This window comes from Passer montanus, unplaced genomic scaffold (genome assembly GCF_014805655.1).
Source record: "Passer montanus isolate IOZ18808 unplaced genomic scaffold, ASM1480565v1 scaffold62, whole genome shotgun sequence".
Classification (NCBI taxonomy): domain Eukaryota; kingdom Metazoa; phylum Chordata; class Aves; order Passeriformes; family Passeridae; genus Passer; species Passer montanus.
Window position 1 is genome coordinate 117,688 of NW_024371260.1, and position 25,103 is coordinate 142,790.

A 25,103-nucleotide genomic window follows, 5' to 3' on the forward strand; every position below is an offset into this window, starting at 1 on the left:
GCCTGAGGTGGGGTGTGTATGTGTGTAGGCAGTAAGGCCCCTCCTCCTTTTTACATTTCCTTCATGCATCTGATGAAGTCAGAGTCCCTGTGCTGGTATCAGTGCTTGGAGGAAGATTGGAATTTGCATGACTTGGATTTGGGACTTTGCAGGGCAGGTTTGATCTCCCTGGGCAACTCTTCCTGGCTCCAGGCAGGAAGAACTGCTCAGCTCAGGCAGTCGTGGGAACCCCCAGGCCTACACGCTTTCTCTCTTTTTCTGTTTTGCTATCAGACCAGTGTTTTGGACTCATAACTGCTCATCCTTAAGAAAACTGGAAAGCTCCAGACTGCAAACAGGAAGTTCTTTCTAACCTAGAGAGCTGTGTTTAAAACTGCCCTTGGGGTAGTAGGATCATTCTGTGCCTGCCTTCAGACCCTGAGAGAGTGTGCCTTGTTTGGTATGACCAAGCCAGTACAACCTCACTGGGGAATTTTCCACACACCTGCACTCCCAGGTTTACTCTCTGGTTTGAGCTGCTTCCTGCAGTACTTCAAAATACTTTGTGGATTCCAGTTTGTCACCTCTGCTTCTGGCACTGCTGCACCTGTCACCTGTCTTTGGTCTTTGTCTGCCTCATTTCATTTGTCCTGTTCCCCCAGTTCCTCCTTGTGTCTCCTTTCTTTCTTGTCATCAGCAAGAAGGTTGTGTCTCTACACGTCCTTTGGACACCTGAGTTTGGAGGATGTGTAGTGGGCGTGCTGAGATGGCTGGAACTGTGTACCAGACAGGAGGGATAAGGAATGCAATCCCCCGCTGCCTTCCCAAGTCTTCTTTCTCAGGTGGTTTTCCAGATGTCTAATACCAGGTTTCATAGCCCAGCCCAGCTCCTGTTTGATGGGATCTCCTCTGCTCATTTTAAATGGGTGAAATTTTGTGCTGAAATGAAGTCTTCATTTACACTACAGAAGAGCCTTACTTGGTGCTGTGCTGCTACAGCATCTGCTACACCTTTGCCAGATGTGTTGCCCCTTTTTCATCTGTGGCACACTCAGAGCTGGAGGATGTAATGTGGTATGTAGAAGAGAAACCCCAGTAGATTGATGGTTGATTTACACATGGTTTGAGAAGTACTGGAAAAGGACAGCACTCTTTCCCTGCTCTGGATAGTGGCAAATCCATACTAGGTGAGACTTTGCCACTGCTGGCTGCACTTTCATGGCACTGACCTCACCTGATTGTGAATACCTGGGGAGAAAAGGTGCTTTGTAAATATAAGAAAATATTCTCTTCTTATAGACAGATGTTTGATTTTGTAATACAATACAGTAACCTGAAAAAAAGTCAAACTCTATCCAAATGTAGATTTCACTGAAAATGATGTAAATATAGTAAGGAAACTGTTCAAAACTCAAATCCCTTTTGGCAAGTAAGGGAAAGAGTAATGTTACTGATTAGACCAAACTCTTCTTTGCTATACAAACAGGGGAAAAAATTCTTCAAGACAAAAATATGATCTAAGACACTTTTCCAATTCATTTTTTTCTTCAACATTTTGCTGACTTTTAATTTATTTTGTGCTTTCTCTGCAGTATTTAGATTCCTGATATAGTGGTCTAGGGGGATAGTTCAAGAAAACCAAACCCTTAAACAAACTGATTATCTCACTGTTCAAAAGAGTTACAGTGAGAAAAATACATGGTGACAGGTAAATTCTTACATGAAATGTTCTAAAATTTCTCCTGATTTTAGGTTTGTTTTGTTACACACTCTAGAAGATAGAAAAATCCTGACAGGAAAAACCTTGTAAGAGACACAGGAAAGCTGGGCTTGTCCTACTTTGTGCAAGCTTGAATTTACTCCTCACTGTGCAAAGTCCTGTTTCAGCAGCTGTGAATGAGCTGGAGCCAGTGGAACTCCCTAGTTCAGGGCCTTAATGGCTTTTATGATCCAACTGTGACACTTCTGCTGCTTCCTTTTTGCCTTTCCTAACTATATTTTGGAAATAACAGCCCATTTCTGTACCCTTGTCCTTGTGTAAACCCCGGTTACCTTTCATCAGATGATGTGATCTGAGCAGATGCTAAATAAAAGGTTTTATTTTAAAGGGATATCATTTGCAGGCGTGGAAATACATGAGCAGGGAGTGAGGTTGAAAGAGAGGAGCAGCATTTGGAGATTCAGGCACCCATTGTGGAGAGGAGTTTGACACTCACAGCTCTCCTGAAGCCGTCCCGAGCTGCGGGTACTGAGACCCTTGGGAGACTCAGGTTTTACACAGCAAATTTGTGTGAACGTTCGGAGTCACCTCCTCTGCTCCCTGCCTGCAGGAGCTCTGCGAGCTCTCCTGTTTCAGCACCAGGGCGCTGCTGGTTTCGAGGGCTGGCTCAGCACAGCGGCTGTGCCAGGGAAGGTGGTGTACCCCGCAGAGCTCCTGGCAGCAGGATCTCACCTCGGGGAAGCGATCTTCATGGGTTACTAGTTTTATCAGCAGCCCATGCTTTTCACGGAGAAGGGAGAGAGGAGAGAAATTCCATCTGGCTGTGCTGATTCGGTGGAGTAAAGAGGTGGAATTCATTAGGAAAAAATTGTTTACGGCACAGCTTTAGCCAGAGGATCTTCCATTTTAATGTCCTGCCTTTTTATGATAGATTGTGTGAAAGACAAAGCAAGCACTAGGGGCTGCTTGGTGTTTTTGTTTTTATGTTTTCATTAAAGTTTAATTGCGTGACTTGTGTGATGTAACTTCTGGAAATGCCTGTTGCCATTGGTGGCAAAAGGATTTTTGATTTGTTGTGTTTGAATCAGGTGCAGGAGAGTTAAACCTCAAAGAGGTATTCAGACATGCATGTGGAGAGAAAATATATTTATCTATAGGATAACTTTTGATTAATGAAAGAAAGGAACTGAAACTGCTGTGAGAGAAGAATCTCCTTTATTTGAAAGCTCTTCTGCTCCATCACTAGAACAGAGAGTAAGGGTCTTTAAAATTAGTATAACTATAATTTATATCCACCATAAGGATGCTCTTTGCCTCCTGATCAGTAATGGAGCCTTAAATATAAATGGAGCCTTATCTTGCAAACACTCAAATATTTTCTTCACTCACATGAGGTGTCAAAGGAAAGATTTCTGTAAGGAAAATGGGGCATTTGCATAAGTACCCACAGCATCAAACAGCAGAGAATTTGTATTGCATAAACAACAACAACCACATTAAAATCATACTGCTTTCATAGTTTAGAAAAAATATAACAAAAACATTGAAACTGTAATAGATGTTGCTCTGTGTATCGGTATCGATTTCATAATTTGTGTTGCCTTAATCTTGGGTGGGTGAAGATTAAGAATCTCCACGTAGAGTTATGTGTGTGCAATAAGTGGGAACATCATAAGCAGCTTTCCTTTGCCTGGAGATGATTTAGGGCAGAGTGTTTTCTCTATAAAATCTGGGGTTTAGAAAAACAAAACAGGATCTTTATGAATAACAGTCTTGAAAGGGGAAATATCCAATAAACAATGAACGGGAGGAGAAAGAACTTACTTTATACAATTTTTCCAAACTTCATGTTGCAGACATGAGAGCAAAGTGACCTCCACATGCACATGTGAAACACTTTTTTCACACTGTCCAACACATCAATTCCCAAAGGAGATTTGGAGCGTAAGTGGTGAAAAGGAGGAGAAGGTAGAAATTCTGTTCTGGTTCTATAATCTAGAGCCTTTTATGTATAAAACATTTATACCTGTTTAATTTGAGGTGTGGTAGTTAAACTGATAGTCTGCACTGACAGCTTTTTTGGCTCAGTTCAAATTAATTGGCAACAACCTTATTTTTATTTGGATTTTGTAGAAAAGAGGTAGCTCTGTATTAAACCATTACAAGTTTATATGAGCTGTCTTCCTATACACCTTTTTAGAAATCTGTGGTTTTGAAATAGTGTTAATCAAGGATGAAAAAAAGAATAGAAGGAAATTTACTCTGTAGAGCATTTGTGAATGAAGGTTAACATGCTCATAAAATGATGATAAAAAAATTAGCAATGGTCACCTTCAGCTTTGGTTTCTTTGAAACAGAGCTGAGCTTCATCAAAGTAAAAAGTGGTTCACTCAGACTTGGGGAAAGGAGTCTCACCTAAAATTTTCCCAGCAAATGGTAGGACTAAACTACTTCTGCCTAGAAAGAAGTAGGGCTTGCTTGCTTCCCATTGGGTTTCTGCTCAATAGTGAGAACTCATTTTCCCAGAAACTGCACCCAGAACTTACGGTTGCTTCCTGATCCAGGTAAGTACTGGTTACTAAAAAGACATACACTTTTTTCCTCCACTTATCATCCCTGAAAAATTCCCTCTATATTAATTTCTTCTTAGCTGCTGTATTTTTTAACAGATTTTTTTTTCAGATTTTGTAACTGTACATACTGTGTACATTTATTTTGTCTGTAAGTAGTTTGTTCTGGTGTGTAAATGACTGTCCAGCCCATACAGCAAAGCAGGCAGGTCTGGAGCTGGACTCTGTGCTACTTCACGGGGCATCTGAACTCATGGGTCTGTGTCTTGGTGTGGTACACTCAACCTGTCTTGCTGTTTCAGGAGGTTTTTTTTTCTTGCTGGTCTTTCTTTCAGTGAGTCTTTCTCTGAACCAAATAGTAACCGAAGCTGGTCTTGGATTAATCCCCTGGTAAGCAGCTTCCCTGTTGTAGGGTGTCATCTTTAACAAAAAATTGTAAATTAAGCCCCCTCACAAAACACTAGTCATTAAGTGGAAATAGCAATTTCCCCTTAGATTGAGAAGTTTATTAAGCAAAGAAGGGGATAACCCAGTGATTAGAGCACAGACAGAAATCTTGTAGCTTTGACCAAATTCCTGTTTGAGTTTGGTCTGGTTACTTTAACTCCCTGTTTTCTCACCTCCACTGTGGAGTGAAGAATTCCCTGTGGCATGCCATGCAGTAAAGCTGGAATTTTGGCTGGGCAACAAATACATCTGCATCTATGGGAATTTTATGTCAGAAATCTGAGGATGTCTCCGAGCTCCCATGCACTTGCTAATTTTTTTTCAGTGAAACAGCTCTGGCTTTCAGAACTACCAAAAGCAATTAGTTAGTCCAGTGACCAATAGATGGAAACATGTAATTTTAAGAAATGGATTAGTTTGTGGGGATCTCTAGGTTTTGTATTGGGCTGGAATATCAGTGCTGCAGGCGATGTCTGTAGGCAGTGGGTTTGTTCTGCGGTCCAGGAACACGGCGCTGGCTCAGCCCTGGGCTCCTTGTGCCACACGGCAGAAAGCTCTGCTGCACATCACTCAGGCACGGGCATACGGGTGAAATGGACCTGTAATGCGTAATTGTAACAAGTAACTAGAATACTGCCTATGCACTTCCAAAATTGGCTGGGTTAATAAAACGTGCTGATTGCTCCCTGAGGATATCAAGGGACTGGATGATATTAGTAAGGGTCACCAGTTCAAATCTCGGGCAAGTTAGCAGTGACTGCAACAGCCGCGTTCCAGCCCTGCGTGCTTTTCCCGAGTTCTCACAGGCAGGTATCGCTATCACTGCTGTGCTGGCAGCTGGATTAAAAAAGGAGGATGTCCCTGTGTGGTGCTGACACAGGTCTTCAGAGATGGCAGGCAGTGCTTTCCCAGTTCTGCTTGGGATTTCAGTCTCCTTTCCAGTGTAAGTTTAAAGCATGAAGCTGCTTATCCGTGTTCTCTGGATTCACAGTCCTTAAGTCCCACATCTGGCAAGTCTGTCACCTCATTTATGTAGTGCAAACAGCAATTAATTTGATTATTGTGTTCTGTTTTTTAAGTAAGGGTGGTTGATGTCCCAAGTTTCCATGAGAAAGGAAAGGTGGGAGTATTCAGCTGTTGCTCTTGCTGCTGCTGTTTGTGGGGATTCAGTCTGTCCATCCAGGACAGAGGTAATTTCTGTCTTGGGAGGTAAATTAACATCACTATACCTGCACAGTGGTGCTACATCATTTTTTAAGTAATGTCTTGAGCAATAACATTGTACAAGATTCCCACCTGCACCTCTGGGTGAGCAGAGGTTTCCTGGAATTGCAGCTTATGCCTCAGGTTGATGCTGTGCAGGGGTCTAGTGAGGGTGTCAGTACACTCGTGTGTCTAGGAAATTGGTGGTTTCTGACTAGGCTCTCTGCAATATCCTGCCCCGTCAAGACACATGGGAAGCTAAACAACATGACGTGCTGAGAAGGAGGGCAGCTTCTGGTCAGGCACTTGTATTTTTGCTGCCTTAGCTGCTGTTATAAATTCCTCACTCTGGCCTTTCACTTCTGATATTTTTCCCCTGGCCAAATCAAAGACGGTTTTGTTACCTCCGGCTCCCTGCAGATGCGGCAGCTTCAGGCAATGAAATATGCTCCAGCCTTTAAAGGGAGGACAGGGAACCTGCTGCTGGGAATCTCAGATGGAGGAGGGTTCCGGGAACGCAACCAAGGCTTTTGCCTTCGTTCAGCCCTGGCTGCATCCATGTGCATGTGCAAAACCAACAAGCCTGCTAGTTGTGTGCTGTGAGGATAGATCAAGGTGCTCTGGAGTGCTGTAGGATTTACAGTGTGGATTGAAAAACACGCAGCACCGTGTGTAGGTGGCACTGAGACATGATTGCCTCTCCTTGCCACTCCCCACTTGGGCAAGCAAGGTCAGCATGGCTCCTAAATTAATACATTCTATAATGAAATGGATAGATTTGGGATTAGTTGTAGTATTTGTGCCCAAAAGGAAAAAAGGGAAGTAGCTGGGTTTGTTTGAGCTTCCTCTGGAACTAGATATGGAGAAGTACAGTCCTAGTGACTCTACATGGATTTTTATGGTAGATGTGAGGATGTGTTTTAGGTTCCTGAAATGTTTCTCTTCTTGTTTTTCCAGTGGTGCTCAACAAAGTTGGGATTTCAGATTCTTGTTTTCAAACCATTCCAAAGCTTGAATGTATGTGTAGGACTGAGACCCAGATGATAGTGCAGAGGAGGGAGCAGAGATGAGCAATACTGAGCTTGCTGTGATCCCTCATTTGCAGCTGTGTGGCTGCTCATGAAACAGGGAGCCCAAAGGTGCTTCTTTGGTTTTTACTGTCAATGAAAGGCTGCAGTGCATCACAGCAGGCTCTTGACTCAGGCAGTTTCTGGGGGAATCCCTCTTTTCCCCCATTAGTGACTGCCCTCATGTTTGGGAGAAGAGGAGCATAAAGCCCAGCTTGACAGAGAGACAGTGCCAGGGATTATGGAATTACTGTGAAGGGTTTAAGTAATTCTTCGTATCTGGCTACATGATCATCACATCCCTGTGGACCTGGTCGAGGGCCATAGGACTTATTTGAGAGCTGAGAATATGAGGGATGGTCTGGAGGCTCCCTAGGGCCACGGGGTCAGGGCCCTTTGCAATCTGTAGGAAATTCCCTTACCCCCTCATGTACATCTTCAACTGCGGATCCAGCAGCAGCTGTTGGAAGCTGGAGGAAAGGGTGGAAGTTTATCCTGGAGGGCCTGCCCCTGTCAGCAGCCTTGGGTGCATGGAGGGGGAATGTGGCCAGCGAGCAGGTGAATGCACACAGAAATGATGCTGGAAGCCAAGGCTAGTCCTGCTGATGTGGCCCTTTCTCCTGCAGCGGATCATAAAATATGGCTCAAATTTTCATTACGGCCTCTATTGATTATCTTTTGGGACAGATGAATTATAGGGAACATTAAATTAAAAAAAAAAAAAAAAGGGAAATATTTGAATGAGTTTGGGAGGTCGATGCCAGAAGGGCTGACGCACCAAGCCTTACCGGCATTTTCCTGCTTTGTGGCTCTGCTGGGTCCTTCCCGTGGTCCCCCTTGGGGGAACCTGCCCAGGGAGCTCGCCCTGTCCTTTCAGGTGCCCTTGGGGAGCAGCAGGCCCTGCAGTGGCCATGGGCTAGGCCAAGGGACAGCTCAGAGGTGCAGACAGTGGCTGGAAGGCTTGGGTGCTCTTCCAAAGTCCTGCCCCGTGCCACAAGTTCTACCTTCTCTGGGAGGTCACCCCAAGGACCTTCCACTTAATAATTCACAAGTGTCTGTCTGGCGCCTACTTTGGGAATCTTGAACAAAAGGGAAGAATGAGGGGCTAGGAAATGGCCAGGGAATGAATGGGGAAAAGCCAGGCCATTGCATTTGGTGACACATTTGGATCTGGTGTGAATATATGTGTGGAGGCCAACAGTGAATCATAAAAGTAGTGATAGGCTTTGCAAGGTTTCCTTCCTTCCCTGCACCAAGGGAAAGGTCATTGCCCTCATCTCTCCTGTGCTGAGGGGTCAGTACTTCTCTCTGCAGGGTTCATGGAGCACGGGAGCTAATTCTTGTTAGGGTTTCTGGTCAGGGACCTTTGGCTTCATGTAAGAGAAGTGCCAGGATTGAATCATCCCGCTGTTAGTGTGGCACACTGAAGTCAAACCAGCCAAAGAAACTTCTGGCTTCTCACCTGGCTCTGGCCACTTCTGCTTTTGAGGATGATCCTTGAATTTTGTTCCAGTAGACTTTCTGTGCCCATTTATTTTTTCCGGGTTGTACCATATGTCACACAATGCTCTGTCCAGGAGTTGGCTTGGTAAGGTTTTGTCCTCTGCTCACTTCCCTGCCTTTATTCCCCAAGAGTGCTTGAAATCCTGTAACCTGAAATGCCATCAGCATGCTTTCAGCAGCTGGCAGTGGGGAATAATGGATGTTACCCCTTTGAAAAGAACCAATGTTCAGAGCAATCTTCCATTTCCCAGTGGTGGCAGGAGAGTTCTGGAGCAGACACACGGAGCTGGGTGGCTGTAAAAATCCCTTCTCTGTGCTTTGTTCCTGGATTGTTTTCTGTCAGTCGGGCCAGCAGCCAGTGCTCCTGAGGAATTCTCTGTTTTCTTTTCTAAGACTGAGAAGAATGCAGCCAGGGTCCCTCTCCAGCCACCCACAAGACAAACATCCCCCTCCCAAATGCTCATCTCTGTCTGGACACGGGGTCCTGTGTGGCGCAGTCCTCATACCCCACTGCTGCAGAGAAATGTGGGGGGACATCCCTCATCCCCTCACCATCCCCTGCCTGCCACCACCACCAGCTGCTCTCCTGCAGGTCACATCAAGCACCTAAAGCACGATCTCTGCTTCTGGGGTATTTTCTTGTGCTGCAGGGTGCCCTTTTCCACCCGTGCCTGCAGATTCCCAGTTACCTGGTCACACAGCCATTTGGGTGAGTTTTGCCAGGGCACCCTGCGTGTGCTGCTGGGCAGCCCTGCCCCTCCTGAGCCCCTGCCGACCTGGAGGAGCACAGGTGCTCGAGGCCTGGTCGGAACACCTTGTGCATTCACTGGTGTGTCTGTGTGAGCTGTGAGATAAACCAGCTGTGCTGAGGTGTCAACATTGCCCCTTGCTCGTGGGAGATTGTGGTGCTGGTGAACGGGACCACCCTTCTGAGTGCTGAACGCACAGTTGCGTGTGTGTGTGTGTGTTTCACTTCCTTGCAGATCCCTGCTGATTTCACAAGACATCCACCAAGCTTTGGCTTCACCTGGGCAAATGCAAAAGGTGGTGGTTTCCATGGCTCCACAGCCTCACTTGGGCGGCACACCCTTTTTGTGTAAGCTGGCTCCCTGGAGTCGATTGTTTTTTGGCAAACAGCTTCATAAACTCCTCCAACAATTAAACTGGAAAGAAAAAAATAACCAAACCAAACACAACAAGACCCGTGCATTACGGAGTGAGACTGCAAACAGGTTGAAGCAATTCCCCCACCAGCTCCGTCCCCTCAAGCCCCCGGAGCCAGGCAGGGGAGCAGCCCCAGCTGCACTTGGTGGACTTCGTTTGGGAGGTGCCTGGGCTGCCCCAACTCACTGCAGTGAGCTAACAAACATGAAGGAAAAGGTCATGTTATTCACTTTTATTTTTTTCAAAGCTGCAAACATCCCTCTCTCTGGGAGGGGAGGCTGCACAGATGCCAGCTCAGATTAATTTAAATATTTACCAATCCCTTTTTTTTTTTTAATTGTGTGTTTGTGTTCTGTTTGTGTCCCATAAAATACCTGGTGTTTTGGGCGTACCCCGTTTGCAGGGTGCATGAGATCACACTGAAAAAATGCAGTGAAAAACATTTTCATGCCACGACACATCAAATAGGATTTTGAATTAAGATTAAGATTTTTTCCCTCTCTTTTTATCTCTGAAGTTTGGGTGAAAGGGTCTTCTTTTTCTGTTTCTTTTTAAAATTCTTTCACTTAACTGGGAAGAAAAAATGTCATGGAAATCCTTTAAAAGTTACTTTTGCTTTATCTCACCATGTCGAACATCAAAGGCAGCTGTTGGTGCTGGTCAGAGCCCCCATTAGTTTGTGTTTCTGTGCTGTTGGCTGGATGGTGCTGTGTTCCAGCAGGTAGGCAGTGAGCAGGGAAGAAATCCAGAGTCTGGAAGCCAGAGCCAGCTCTGAGCTCCCGAGTGTGGACAGTGGCTCTGCTCCTTTCCCTGCCTGTGGTTACTGCCCGTCAGACTTGCTCTGAGTGCTGTCTTTGCTGTTTGTGCAGCCTTGGCACAGGAGTCTCGCTTGTTCAGAGTGCTGGGCTTCTGCTCTAACACTCCCAGGTGAGTTTCCCACTGAGCTTTTCAGGGCAGTGACCCTTTGGTGGGTGCCCCAGCACTCTGGGCACAGATGCTCGTGGGTTTGTGTGCCCCAAGGGCTGAGCATGGCCCAGGACTCGGGCTGGGCACTGGCATGTTGTCCTCTTTGGTATGGGATTTTCTATATGCTTTTTGGCCATGGAGACTTAGTGCTCCCCTGGGAGGGAAGTTTTCTTTGTGGATTCAAATAATGAAAGCACTACTGGCATTCACCCACCTCCTTTTAATTGCTCTTCATGCCCATTGGGTCATAATCTGATCCCATCTACATCTGGGAAAGTACAGGGCTGTTCTGTGGAAAAATGGAGCATCTCTAAACAGAATAGTACTGCTGGGATCAGGATCCCTGGCCACTCCTCTCTAGTGAGCCTGGCTGGGCTTGGCCCAGAGCACGAGTCTTCTGCAGGGGCTTTTGGTTTTACTGCACCTGTAAAGGATCCCAGCTCTAAAGGATCCACCTGTACAGCCTCCCCACTATGAACAGCAGGTCTGGAGCCTCTGGGTCATGAGAGACTTGGGCGTGAGGGGGCAGAGGCAGTGACACCCCTGCCCCTGCAAGCTCATGGACCACTGGGAAGTTGGCTCACAAGCCAGAACAGTGCTGGGACACTGGGCACAGCTGCTTTGTTGAAAGCCTCAAGGCTGTCACTGGGGCAGGGTGGGATATTTGTGTGTGTATTTCTGTGCAAGGGGGGATTGGCACTACTGGAATGTGAATCCTCTATTCCTGCTCTGCTGTGCGGAAGGGAAAAAAGAAGGGGAAGAATCAGAGTGGATGTGCAGGGAGGGCAGCAGTTGGCTTGCCTGAGCCATTAGCCAGAATTTGAAATTGGACCTGTTACTTTTGAGGAATGTGGAGGAGAGATGTTGTGTGAATGTCAGCTCTTGCCTCAGTGTCCTAGGAAAATGTCAGAGTACAGGATGGCAAGGAGCAGTGCTTACCCCACAGCTTCAACTCCACCATGCACTCTTTGATCACTTATTTTGCTATTCCTTCTGCTTCTTGCTGTAATTGTTACAAAATCTCTGTGCTTTGGGAGGGGTCCAGGACTCCAGGGCCCAATTGCATCTGCCCTGATTCAGAAAGTGGGTCATGCTACTTGGTCTGGGAAGAAGATACTCATCTTGCTTAGCATGATATTTATTAGGAGATAGAGGAGGGAATGCAACCACGCTGTTGCCTAGAAAATTGCTCTGGGGGGATAGCAAAGGACTTGTGAGGGCAGAGCATGTAAAGTTATTGCACATGCAGTACCTGCTGCAGCCCTGCCGTGTTCCCTGTGCCTGCATTGCACATTTCCCTCACGCTGGGACCTGCTGAGGGTGGCAGGACAGCGGTGGAGCTGGGGGTGAGGAGGGGATGGGCTCTTTACATTGCTTGGAGTAGAGGCTGTGAGGGTAGAGAGAGGGGAAGAAAGTATTTAGTTTTTTCATAAAGATGTGCTGTTTCACAGTCAGCCTAAACTGGTTGGGGTTTGCTGCTGGACAAGTGACCAGCACCCTCTCCAAACACTTGGCAAGATATGACATAGTGCTCTGTAAAGGCAAAAACTCTCCTGCAAAAGCAGGTAGAAAGCCCTGATCAAAAGCCCAGAGTAATTTACTCTGTGCTGTATCTATCTTTAATTAAGCAACAGAGAGAAGGAAACTGAGTACACAAAGCAGATGATGATGGGTCCAGCATTGTTGACAGCAGGGTCTCACAGCAGGGACTGCCTGACTTGGGGCAGGGAGGGTGGAGGGGTAGAGGGGAGGTAGGAAAGCACAGCTGATCCTGCCAGGCTGGCTGGGCCTGTGCTGCTGCTTGCTGTGAAATCACCCTCAGGATTATCCAAAGGAAGAACTGGCAACTCGAGTAACTTGGAGGGCCGGATCCTCAACTCATTTAAATTGGCATGACTTCACTAAAGCCACCGAAACTGTACTGATTTTACACCAGGTGAGCATCTGGTGCAGAATCTGCTGAAAGAATAAGACAAAGAGGGCACTAAACACAGGTTAGGTAGAGCCTACTTACAATCCTGGGGACTCTCGAGCTGTACTGCATGGAGGGTGGGCCAGCACATCATTTCCAAATGTCTTGGACACCTTGGAAGGGCTCTGAACTCTTGTGGCCATGGCAAATGCCAAAACTGCTCCCTCGGGAGGGAGGGGGACCCGCCTCTCTGGCTGCACTTTGGAGCACGAGTTGTCAGGAACTGGTGAGAGTGTCACCCTGCCAGTGTTCCCTGCTCACTGACACCTGGCCTGTTCTCGGCCCGTTTTCATGGCTGCTCTAAACCCGGCGTGTCTTTTCCTGTGCATCCAAAATCTGTGGTGTCCCTTGCAGCACATAATGCCACTGACAGAGGCTGACCAGCAGCTGTGGCTTCAGCCTCACACCGCTGCCACTGCAAGCTCTAATTCTGACAAGCCTGTGAGATGATGGGAGGAAAGTTCTCGCTTCAGCAAAGGACAGGAGCCAGTGTCCATGTCCCAGATCGTGCTCCACTGGGCAGTGTTAGGCACATGTGTGCAGAAATTGTTGGTTCCTGCTGCAGTGGGGCAATTGTTCTTAGGTGGGGGTGTTACAGGATGTACACAAGGAGGTATGCTGTCACATGTTTTTGGAGGTTGTTTGCTGGAACACCGGGCTCTTGGGACCTGTTGGGATGCACAGAATTCCCTCCATGCACTCACGTCCGGGGTGGATCTGGGTAGAGTTTTAGCAACTCCCACTGAAGCAGCTCAGGGCCGGAAGTGAAGAAGGGATAAAATATCCAGCTGAAACTCCTGTAAGATGTAATTACTTGAGCTGGAAGCTGGCCAGGACAGCAGGCATTGTGCCTCATCTGCTGGTGGTGCCAGAAGCACCCAGCATTGCAGGAGAGGTGGTCAGGAGCAAGGAGTGATGCTCATGGGAGGACAGGAGCACTCCCAGGAGCTGCTGCTGTGGGCATTCGGCATAACAGCTCTGGAGGCACTTGTGTTTGTTTCCATGGCTGTGCTCTGAGGTGCCATGGTGCCTATAAAATGCTCTTGGGAAGCTACAGCCCATGGATGGATAGCCTTGTCCTGACACCCATTCAAATGATTGTACTTTTCAGTTTAAAAGAGAAAAGAACCTTGAACAAAAAAATCAAAAAACAAAACTAAAAACCCCACCCCAACAACAAAACAAACAAAACAAACAAAAAATTAATAAAAAAAAAAACACCAGCAAAAAAAAAAAAAACCAAACAAAAACAAAACCCCAAAAAAAACCCCACACAAAAAAAAAAGAAAAAAAAAGGAAAAAGGAAATTGACTTCCCAAAAATTACACTAACCTAACATTGGAGGCCTGGCACAAATCCATCACAGCCAGGAAACTCACAATTAACCTGTGCACTCCCATGGCTACTAGGAAGGGCAGTATTCCAGCAGGACAGGCTGAAGCTTTCAGAGTTGGAGACTTGGGGATGAAAGTCCCTAACGTGTCTCTGACATGCAGCAGGAGGTGTTTTCGTACGCCTCCATGCATGCCAAAGACCACCCCCTCTCCCGCAACTCAGCAGTAGAGGTAGGGGCAGATTTATTCTTTGGGGAGAGGGTTAACAGCAGGCTCCCGATGCTCAGATGTGACAAGTGACACCACTACTGACTGGACTCCTTCTCCAGGACTTCTCCCCATGGGCCCTGTGTTGGTGGAGCAATAGAGCAACGCAGCAGGGACCTGCAGGCTGCTGCTGAGGACACTGAGGAATTTACACCCTCGCCCAGGTGACAAGTGAGGACAAAGTTGACTCTTCATTCTCACTTGCACATGACGCAGCATCCCATAAATCAGAGTGAGTGACAGCCTTAGCTCAGCTGAGGTGAAGGGAAGGGAGGAGAGCCGGGTCAGGGCAGGGGGCAGCTCGGGGCTGTGTGAGCAGCTGGCCCCGAGCAGGCACAGGAGGAGTCTCCCAGCACAAACTGCAGCTGGGGTGGCGGCTCAGAGGCAGCCTGAGCTGGCAGAGTGGGGTGGAAGGAGACTGGCACTGCCTGCTGCTCGCCTTGGGCTGATGCTGTCAGAGCTGAGTGTTTGCCATAGCTCTTTTCACTCACCAGGTTTAGAGAAGCACGGCACGGGCTGCTGTACCTGCAGCTGTGGGGGCTGGCACCGAGAGTTTGTCAAAGGGCCAGCCAGGCCTCTGCTGTCCCCAGCTGTCCTGGGCTGCCACCCTGCCTTTGCCAGGAGTTTTCACAGCTTTGGGGTACTGCAGACAGCACACCTCATGACAGAGCATTGATAGTATCTCATTTCAGAGGCTGGGGGAGGTCGGGATGTGTTAAGGCTGAAAATATTTACAGGTTTTGAAGTTGAAACACAAACAGGAAAAGCCCTTTAAAAAGTGAGTGTAGTGGATATTCAAAACAGGAATTGCCATGGAAACGCCACAATATTTGCTTAAATTGACACAAAGGTTGCTGGTTGCAGGGTTCTGACTTCTTTGGCTCCATTTTCTTTGGCCAGACACCTATCACAAGTTGATCTCAACAGCCCTCTTTTGTTTTGCTTCTTTTATTATTGTCTGATGGAAATTTAAAAAAACCACCAACAACAGAACCCTCCAGTCTACAAATCCCATCCCATAGAAGAGCCTGAAGCTTCTGAGCTTCTGACAAAGGTTAGAGCTGAGACATTTTATAATTTTGGAAGTAAGGTAAAAGTTATTTTATGTTAATCTGTGCATTTGTTCATTTCCTTCAATGCAGGAGTAGAAGGGAGTTTTCTTAACTGTCTAGGGAGAGCAGGGAGAAAGGTGAAACCTGTTGCAAAGGTAGCAGTATACACAGCAGTATAACAGCCAAGGAGCACAGGACTTTTGCAGTCCAGCTCTTAAACCAAAATTTGAGAGATTTAGCTGTAGTTCCCAGTTCTGCCTCAGATTTGTTAAGTGAGCTTTGACAAGTCCCTTAATTACTGTGGGCCTCACTAAACTGCAAATAATAATTCTCCTTTGTCTCATCTGGTTGTATGTGTAACATTTTTGGGCATGAGATTTGACGTGGGGGTGGACAAGGAGTTCTGTGCTTCTGGATCCCCCCCAAAGGAGGGATGGCAGCAGAGCTCACGTGGGCAGGAACGCTTAACTGGCTACAGATGGAAGCTTTTTGCTGTAAGTGGCTTAGGCTGCTTCTGCCACTGCCTGACCTGTTTTTTTCTGGGGAAAGTTGGAGTGTGTGGCCCATGGAATAGCCTGGGTGGTTTGTACCTTGGCTTTTGAGTTGCTGGTACCACGTGTGGCAGATAGGGAGATGGAGATGAGTGTGTTCAGGAGGCCATGAAATGCCTTGCCTTGCCCTGCTGGCCCTGTGTGTGACCAAGGGCTCGGGTCTGTGGGTGGCTGCAGCGTTTGAGGCTGGCGTCACTGCTTGTGCTTGTGATTCACCTGAGCTTTGGTACTGCTCAGTAGGGAACATTCATTTCCTTTTGAAACTCTCCTCAGGGAAAAGAGACTTCACCAAGTGAAGGGAGGCCATCTAATTCACACTGTCTTCCTGAGACCACCTCCAAAACAAAGAACCTGACTTCTGTCCTGGCTTTGTACACTGGAATGGACCTTGAAGCCTGTGACTTCTCAATGCAAGGTACTAGCTTTTGTTCTGTGATCAAACTGCTCTGAAGCAGGACTGGAGTGAGTGATTTTGGCTCTCCAGAGCTTTCATTCCAGTTCCTGGGAAATCTCTAGCCTGTGAAGTTTGAAAGAGCAGCGGGAACTCAGTGGCTTAGGTGGCAAATGCACGGTGAGATGTTGGTTTGGGCTGGCTTACAAGTAGGACTGGGTTTACCCCTTCCATCACTGCCCACCTCTGTACAGACACCCAGCTGACAGAGCAGGGTGCTGAGCAGCTCTTTCTCTTCACCTCCCTCTTCCCAATGAGCTGCTGTGCAGTGTTAACAGTTGGCTAAGTAGTACACGGGAGTCCCCTGGGTAAGTATTGCGTAGGACAGTTTCTGACTGACTTGTTTCACAAAAGGAGTTGGAGGATGTCTGTGGTCATGGTGGGTAACTCAGAGCAGTTCTGAGGGGGTGGGACTCTGTTTCTAAAAGCTGTTTTACTTTCTTCTCTGCTTGGCTGCCATCACAGCTTCTCTGCAAGGAAAGGTATGACACAACAGTGGAACAGTATATTTCTTCTCAATGGGCTGGAGATTTGGGAGGTGCCTGGTGGCACTGCTATACAGCTGCAGCTGGAAGGGGCTGAGGATCCTTGCTGTGTCTGGCCTTTGTGTGACATCACATGTGCTCTGCAGGGCACAGAGGTGTCAGGGGCTATCTCCATACTTTGCTGACATCATTAAATGCTGACGATGCCAGAATGAATGAAGATCAGCAACTGAAGTGCCTGAGGGGATTCTGTATCATCATCTTCCTCTGTTTTTTGCTGCTATGTCATAATGATAACTGGGCAGAGCAGTGTGTCCAAAGCTGTTGTGAGTCACAGGTGCAGCTGAGCTGGAAGGGTCTAGGCAGAGGGACTGCATTGGTTTAGCAAGAGGGGAGGTGCGAATAGTCACAGGACTCAGATATTGGTCTGGGGCTCCAGCAGTCCCTCTCCATTGCTGGCTCTGTGTGGCACAGAGGAATTTACTCATGTTCTGAGTGCCCTATTCCTACCTGAAAGAGCAACAGCCATGATGCTCTAAGGCTCAGCAGGTCTTAGTTCTTGCCATGTGTTCAGAGCCTACAGACCTGAGTGCTTTCAGTAAGTCTGCCAGTAAAGAGTGTGCTTCAGGATGGGATAGGGGTGAGCTGTGCCTTCCCACACCTTCCTAGTGCTGAAACACCTCCAGGGTCTGGCATGCTTTATTTGGAAAGCCTGGTTTTGAACTGTTAATGTAGCGAACTCTGGCCTTTATCCCTGTGTGAGCTGCTCTGGTGCTTGTGTCCCCTTTTAGAGCAATGCCTTCCCAGGCCTCCAGAGGCAAGAGAGCTTCCCAAATAGGAGCTCTGCCTGAGGGAATAAGGTAAAGGAACATGAACAGCCTTGAGGTTTTACCAAATAAGACACAAATTCTCAGGTTTGACTGCAGCAGATGAATTTTCCACCAAACACCTTTACGTGCCTCTCCAGAGAGGTCCAATATCCAGGGGGAAAAAACTGTGCGGGGGAAGCTGCCTCATAGGTTCTAGGTGATTTTTTCATCACCAAGGAGCTTTTCCTGTGACCCCTATCACAGGTTTCTGCTTGTGTAGTTCCTGATATTGAAAACCCTACATTGTCCATCTGATCTGGACTTGGGATGAGCAGAACCTCTGAGACAAGAAGGTTAAGAGGAGGAGACTGATAAATCAGGAATACTTTAAATGCTGAAGTGATCCTTGTGGTTCAGACTCTTGCAAATCAGTTATCCTTTTCCATATTGGTCTCCTCCCAGTACCTACTGGGTGCATTGCTGAATGTCGTTCAGGGGCTGCTTCCTGAGGGATAGTAGCTCATTAGTGACACCAGAAATACTTCCCTGGACTCCAGCTGTTTTCTGAGGTCCCCGTAGTTCTACAAACATCACTGCAGTGAAGAAGATGCACTTAGCCTTTCAGGCATGTGGCTTTGTGATCTCTCATGGTCTGGACTAGAAATCCCTGTGTTCCAGTCTTCTGCCCTAGAGCAAGTTGTATGGCTTCTACTTTCAAAACAAGCTCAATTTACTTTGGGCTACAGAGGCTGTTTGCACATTCTCCAGAGCCCATCCCTAGGCTGTGATTGCTTTTTCACTGTTTATAAGCACAAGCTGACTGTTTAGTCCTAGAGCTATAAGGGTTGGAGGGAGTTTTCTTGTTCAGTTAATGAAGGTAGACTTTTATGCAGCGGAGGGGGGGGGGGGAACTAAAAAAAGTGTAGGAAAGGGATTAGAAATATCTGCTCTGTGTTTGAATTTGCAAAATACTCCCCCCCATTTAAATCCTAAAGTGAAGCTAAATTTGTGGGTTAGCTTGGACTGATGGAGTTATTTTTGCTAGGGTCCTTGGGATTACTGCATGGGCACAGCTGCAAACGTGATGAGATGGGAACACTGCCTTCCACAGAAGTGCAGCTGGGCCAGCCCAACCAGCCCTGACGGCTCAGAGCCTGAGTTGGGCTGGGGAATATGAAACAGCCTTGCAAAATCATTGTGGAAATTTACCCACCTGTGTATGAAATCGACTTGCCTACCTTTGCCAGGAGGAGTTTAACTTGCCCATTAAAATACACATCTATTTATGTATTACATGTTCTGTGAGAGAAGTTTTTCCCAGGCAGTTACAAAACTCCGTCTAGACTGTAAAGTGTGGCATCTGGTGGTAACATGCCATATACATATATCTGAATACAGTATCTCCTGTATCACCCTGCTTGGAGTTAATAGCAGGTATCTGGATTGCAGCGAGGCCTTTCCGTTTGCAGCACGCTGTCCTTGGATAAAGGCTTGGCCTGGTTCCTGCCAGCACTGCTCTGAATGAATGGGGCTCTGATCCCTGGTACAGCAGGCTTTGCCCTGCTCCTGCCACCCGGGTACAGCCAGGCAGGCATTTCCGTGCTGCTTGTCCTGACCTGTGGCCCCACGGTTCAGGTAGGCTGGAGGCAGCAGTTCCCAGGCAGAGCTCTTCCAGCAGGGCTGGATAGAGGGGAGGGAAGATGTTAAAAGCCTGTCTGGGTAAGAACAGGGTTGTCACATCCATCTGCTCAGGCCCTGACGAGCAGCTGATCCATATTGTTAACATATTGCCTGCCATATGGGCTAGCTCAGCTCTTCAGGAACGCTTGGGAGACCTGACCTCTAGTGTGACAAGATGTGAGCATGAAGGACGGGTTGACAACAGCCCTTGGGTCTTGGAGTGTGAAACCATGTTTCAGCCACTTCCGCTGCCTTCCCCTGCGCTTATTCCCGCACTACCTCTGACTGCCTCACTCCGTCTCTTCTGTCTGAGGATTTTTTTCCTCCCTCCCTCCCCTGTTTTCTGCATCCCTGGTCTGTGCTAGATCAATGACCTTCACTCATAACCAGACTGGACAGTTCTGACTCCCTCCCCCGGGCCTTCGATCAGATGTTTAGTTGGAAAGTGGAATGGGGGGAAGTCAAAGGAGGGGAAGGAGGATCGTGTGCTTGGCAGGCCTTGTAGCTGTCCTGACCATATCTGGTCTGGGAGTGGCACTGAAGACTGATCCACTGAGGTCCTTAGCACCTCCTGCTCACTTGGATAACAGTGGATGCTCATGTAACCTTTTGATGGAGTCCAGCAATGGGGTCTAAGCAGGTTGAAAGGTCTCAGATGTTCAGGAAAGGGCCTTGATGCCAGAGTTCAAGGAGAGAACGCTTAAAAGGCTCTTGAGAGACATGGAATGAGCCAGTTTAAAAATAAAGGGCAGCCCAAAGCTCTTCCAGTGCCCAGCAGCTGGTGATTTTGCACCTACTCGTGAGAGGGAATAGTTGTTTGAAGGACAAAAGCTGAGAGGTGTTCTGGCAGTGAGGAAGTTGGCTGAAGAGGATCCCTCCCAGTGCTGCACGAGGCCTGTGGTGCAGTTAGGTGTGTGCATGTGGAGCAGCTTAGCCCTAAAGAAGCCCAGGGCTTCAGTGGAGGCTGGCAGTTGCCTGGGTGGCTGTCACACTGGAGACCAGGCTGCCCCAAAACCTCAGAGGGATAAAGGGATGTTCAGTACTGGAGGAGACAGGACTGAGCCAGGCCTTCATAGGTTCAGACCTCACTTTCCCAGTCACCTTCAGTTGTTTTTTTGGAATTCGTGATGTCCTCAGTTTCCTGGAACTGCTGCTTATGAAGTTGGCCATCTCCTTCCTAAGGCTTCTGTCTTCACAGTTGAGATTTACAGAGGTTAAATCTCGGTCTAGGGAAGCAAGCCCAAGTTTTACTGTAAACTTCAGTGGCATTGGGATTTCAGCCCTTGGCTCCTCAGAAGGGGATTAGGATGTTTCCCAATATTTTTTTACCCATCAGCTCTGTCAGACCTGCAGGCATGATTCATTCGTATTTTAGTGTCCCCACAAAAGGGTTGCCTTAATTTTACTGTCTGTCCTGTAAAAATCATTATCCTCCAAAAAGCTGAGATTTTGGCCTGCTCTTCATAAAGATTTTAGACCAGTTTAGATGCTTTAATTTCTCTCCTTCCCCATATACCTGCAATTGCACTGATCCTTAATAGTGTTTATTTGTAAAGAGGAGCCCACTGAAATATTGCAAAATAAAACACAGTGATGAGTCGTGGTTTATTTACTCAGCTTAACTGATGTAACAAACCTGATTTTATGTTAATAATGACTCAGAAGCAGAGTTGGGAGGAGAAGCCAGATCTTCTGATTCCTTTAACCATCCAACAGTATTTCTTCCTGTCCTTAGGTCCAGCAGCAGTTTTCTGAGCTGGGATACAGACATTCGTTCTGTGGCTCCCTGATTAAACAGCTGGCTGAAAAAATAATAATAGTGCTTGGCGAGTTTGCAGGGTTCCATTAACATTTAGGAGCACATTCAGCTCTGGTAGACACTGCATATACACCGTCTGTCTGTCTGTCTGTCTGTCTGTCAGGCGGCTCTCCAGCCAGCAGGGACGCTGACCTGCAGAGTTCCTCAAGGAAAACCAGTTGGAAAGCACTTGGAGCAATCAGTGCTAAGTACGCACATGAGTGTTCGAGGGAAATGCATGTTCAAAATGCAGATCATAGAAATCTGTTGATAAAACAAAAAAATTTAAAAAATGAACAAATAGTGTAAAGTGAATGGTAGCAGTTCTCTGATGTCTTCTGCTGCAGGCTCATTCCAGAGCTTGTGCTCAGCCCATGGGCAGTGCTGGAGGTGAGGCTTATCTCACTACTTGAGCTGAATATGGAAAGGCTGTTTTAGCATATTGCCTCTGACAAATTATGTAGTAGTGCTGAGGCTCATTTTTGCATTACTGCAGTTATATATTAACTATTAAGAGCTACAGGTAAGCCATCTGCTCATGTACCAGAGCTGCATTTCTCATCAGGAGAACTATCCTGATTTTTGCCAGGGCAGTTTACAATCTGTCCCAGTGTCTTTCTTGTGATTCTTGCTGAGTTTGTCTAAGCTGTACGTTGATAGAACATGCAAGAGAAAAGGGGAGAGGACAAACTAAGGTGAGTTTGAAAGTAAAATGAGCAAACAATATTGCTAGCCTTGTCCTTTGAGAAGTCAAAAGCTACTCTCCTCCTCCCTGCAATTATAAGACTTAATAATACCAAGGTTTCTATGGTTCAGCATGCACACAGATCACATTTCAGGTTGCTGTGCCCTGAAAGGGGGAGAACAGAAGGCACAAAGGGAGTGATAGCACTGTACACACGTTTTTTGTGCAAAACAAGAATCTTACGTAACTTGCAAGATCTCTGACTTTAAGAAAATCATGAAGATTTACAAGGTTGACAAGAGTTGTCACATAGGAGCAATTTCTACTTGATTACCACGTCCCTGAAGTATGCTGACCTAGAGAACAGCCTACTCAGGAGCCTGGTTGCCATCTTCCCTTGCCAGGGCTAGTTACAACAGGAGCTGAAGCCAGTTGCCCCAAAAGCCAGGAATTATTTTCTTGGTAGACTTGTTTGACCTGGGGCTATCTGGCAGTGGAATAGTGCAGAGCTACCTGAGCTGCTCACGCATGGTATGGAGCAGAGACGGTTTGTCCTCTCTACATCCATATTTGAGGAATTAGGAATTGGATGTCCTCAATCCCTGATACAGGGATAAAGGAGGAGAGCTGCTTGGCATCACCTGCTGCAGCAGCACAGCCTAGGGCTCTGGCTTTCCCCCCAAGAGGCTCCTTCCTTTGCCCATAAGACTTCTGTATCCCTGGCTTTCCCAGCCCAGAGGGAGCTGCTGGACCATGAGGGTTGCTTCCCCCACCTGTCCCTGCCTTCCCAGTGCTCCCAAGCTGTGGGGGACTAGCCAGGGGAAAGAACAGTTATCCTTCCCTAGAACCACACATCCAGGCAGAGCCTGAACAGGGAACAGGGGGCATTTCACATGCATTTGGAGAGCATTGAGCTCTCAGGCTTTTGGTCCAGATTTTGAAAACCCACACAATGTTCCTCCAGCAGAGTTGCCTCTCCTTTCTCCTCTGCAGAGAAAGGTGAAAGTGCTTCCCAGGACCCTACCAAGTCAGTCACCTACCAACTTCTGTCCTCGCTCTTTGGACCCTGCCACACTGGCTATCCTCTCATTATCCTCTCCTGCCTGCTTCTTCCTCATTCCCTTGTGCCACTTTTTATGGGTTCACCAGAAAGGAGGGGAGATTTTTCTTCCCCTTGTTTGCTTCACACCATTACTCCCATCTGTTCATCCAGGCTCTTAGTTCCTTTGTTTTTCAGAGTCATGTGGGTTTGGGTGCAGTTTACACTCTCTGGGATGCTCTTCTGGACAATGCTGGTGTGGGGAGGAGGTCTGGTTCTCAGGCCAGCACCAGGGGTGGGGGAAATGTGCATCTTCAAATTAATCAAAAATTTCTCCTCCAGAAATGCTAATGGGGGGAAAGCAATTAAAGCAGCCTGGTTTTTATTAAGTAATCTGTGTTAAGAGCTTGTAATGAACTTTAGTGCCGTTGTGACTCGATATTTCAGCTTCATCGGTTTGAGTCAAAACAATCCAAAGTGGGAAGGGAGCAAAGGGATGAGCTGCTCCCCAGCAGCTGTAGTGCTGATTCTTGTTCCAGCTCATTCTTGCAGATTTCCAGTGTAATGCATAGGAGACCACTCACTCTTTATCCTGTCCAGGATGAGAAAGGGAGCTTTAAAATCTGCCATACAAACTGGATGGCTTCTTTTTTAAAATACCTGTTCTCAACGTGAGAATGGCCGTGGCCCCTTGGAACAGACTTTGCCTCATTTTTTGGGGTAGTGCAAACATTAAGTTTTCCGTAGGAAGCAATGAGAGGACAAGGGACAGCAGAAGCGAGGTGACACTGAGGAGCAGTGAGACCCCCCCAGATCAGTGCTGCATGCCTCTGAACGGGTTCATAAACCTCTTCTAATGTTGGGAAAAGTTTTATCTGCCACAGGGTGAGGATGGGGATGATACCTGCCATGCCTGTCCTCTGCACCTCCAGGCCTGTGCTCGCTCCACTCTGAACAGAAGGGCCCTGTTACCAGGGTGACAAACTGCTGGGGGCTGCGAGCAGCTGTGGAAGCAGCCCATCTCCTTCTCCTCTCCTTCCCCCCACTCCCAGAGAAGGCAAAAGGAAAAAGGGACAAAGTCCCTTTAAAGAACTACATGCCAAGCCTCTGCCGTCCTGTTTTATCTGAAGTCCAACCGCATGTTGTTCCAGGGCCGATCCGCTTTAGCTAATTAATAATCTGACAGGAGCCACCCAAGGGATTAGCTGCTGAGACGAGCTAGACCAAGCCCCGAGCAAATGAGCCCCATGCTCCCTGGGGACTGAGAGGTGACTTTGGGGGGCAGGGGGTTGCACCACATGCAGAAGGGTGTCAGAGCCCTGAAGGGGATTTATGGCATCTGGGAGGGTGAAGGAGGAGGTGAGGGGTTACAATTTATGAGATATAAACTAATAAATCAGTTAGTTGAAGAGGGGAAAGAGGGAAGCACCAAATTAAAAGATAACGTCTTAAAGGAACAGTGTAAATTGATGGTGCTCCCTGTGGCAGGGACACTAGGAGAGTTCCCAGTGCAGACCAGTTGTAGCTTCCTCTGTGCTGGCTACCTTGGAGAGAGGAAGAGAGAGACTGCAAAACAGAAGAAAAAGGGGTGTTGATGGGAATTGGGAGGAAGAGACATGCATCTTTTTGCAGTTTATGCAAGCAGTTGATGGTTTGGCTTTTGTGGCAGAGGGCACCTCTTTCGATGGCAGAACACAGGGGCTGTGGTGCCCCTGGCCTGGGAGAGGTAAATGGGTAAGGGGGGCTTGGTTAGGGTTAGTTGCCCCTTCAAATAGGCTTTCTGTGGGGGAACACTTCTTAAGTGGGATTAATGGAGAGGGTCAACTTGGAGCAAGACAAAATTACTATCAGGAAAGCTGTCTCAAGACAGTGTGATATATTTTTTTCTCCAAATCTGCCTCTTCACTGAGTCTTCAGGTGATTGTGAGGTTTGAAGTTTGCTCCTGAGGAAAATGCTTGGTTTTGTTCTGGAGCCTTGTAGATGTCTGGAACTTCCTGGTGGTGAAGGTCCGATTCTCTCCTGATTTCAGGAGCTGTTGTTCCGTCTGGGCAGGGCAGTGGCCTTGGGCACTGGTTTTCCCCTGCCTCTTCCACTGCCCAGTCCCAAAGCTAGTTTGCCTTTCCATACCAGTCTCTTTGGGTGCCTTGAAACCTCTCCTGGCCCACAGTTCTTTCTGAGAGTGTGCCGGAGCCTCAGCTCTCTCTAGGGGCTGCTGTAATGCAAATGGTAATGCAAGATGGGATTTCCAAAAGCCGCCTTAGGGGGATTTGTAATCCCTGCCCCATGATGATGCTAGACACAAGCTAATGGAGAGGGGCCTGTGTGCGCCCTCTCTGCTGAGCCACAGCAAACCTCTGAGT

General features: G+C 47.5%; 1 protein-coding gene across 11 annotated transcripts in view; it reads left to right on the plus strand.

The window, feature by feature from the left end:
- Positions 1-25,103, plus strand: part of CASZ1 (castor zinc finger 1) — a 190,033-nt gene that overhangs the window by 18,924 nt on the left and 146,006 nt on the right. For 4 of the 11 annotated variants that reach the window (XM_039727524.1, XM_039727537.1, XM_039727527.1 and 1 more), the window contains exon 2: positions 16,069-16,210. The exons of 4 other annotated variants lie outside the window; for them this stretch is intronic. The gene's annotated coding sequence lies outside the window, so the exon portion shown is untranslated. Of the gene's footprint in view, positions 1-12,450; positions 14,425-16,068; positions 16,211-25,103 lie in introns of those variants that run through there. 3 more of the 11 variants (XM_039727526.1, XM_039727528.1, XM_039727525.1) reach the window with 2 other exon arrangements.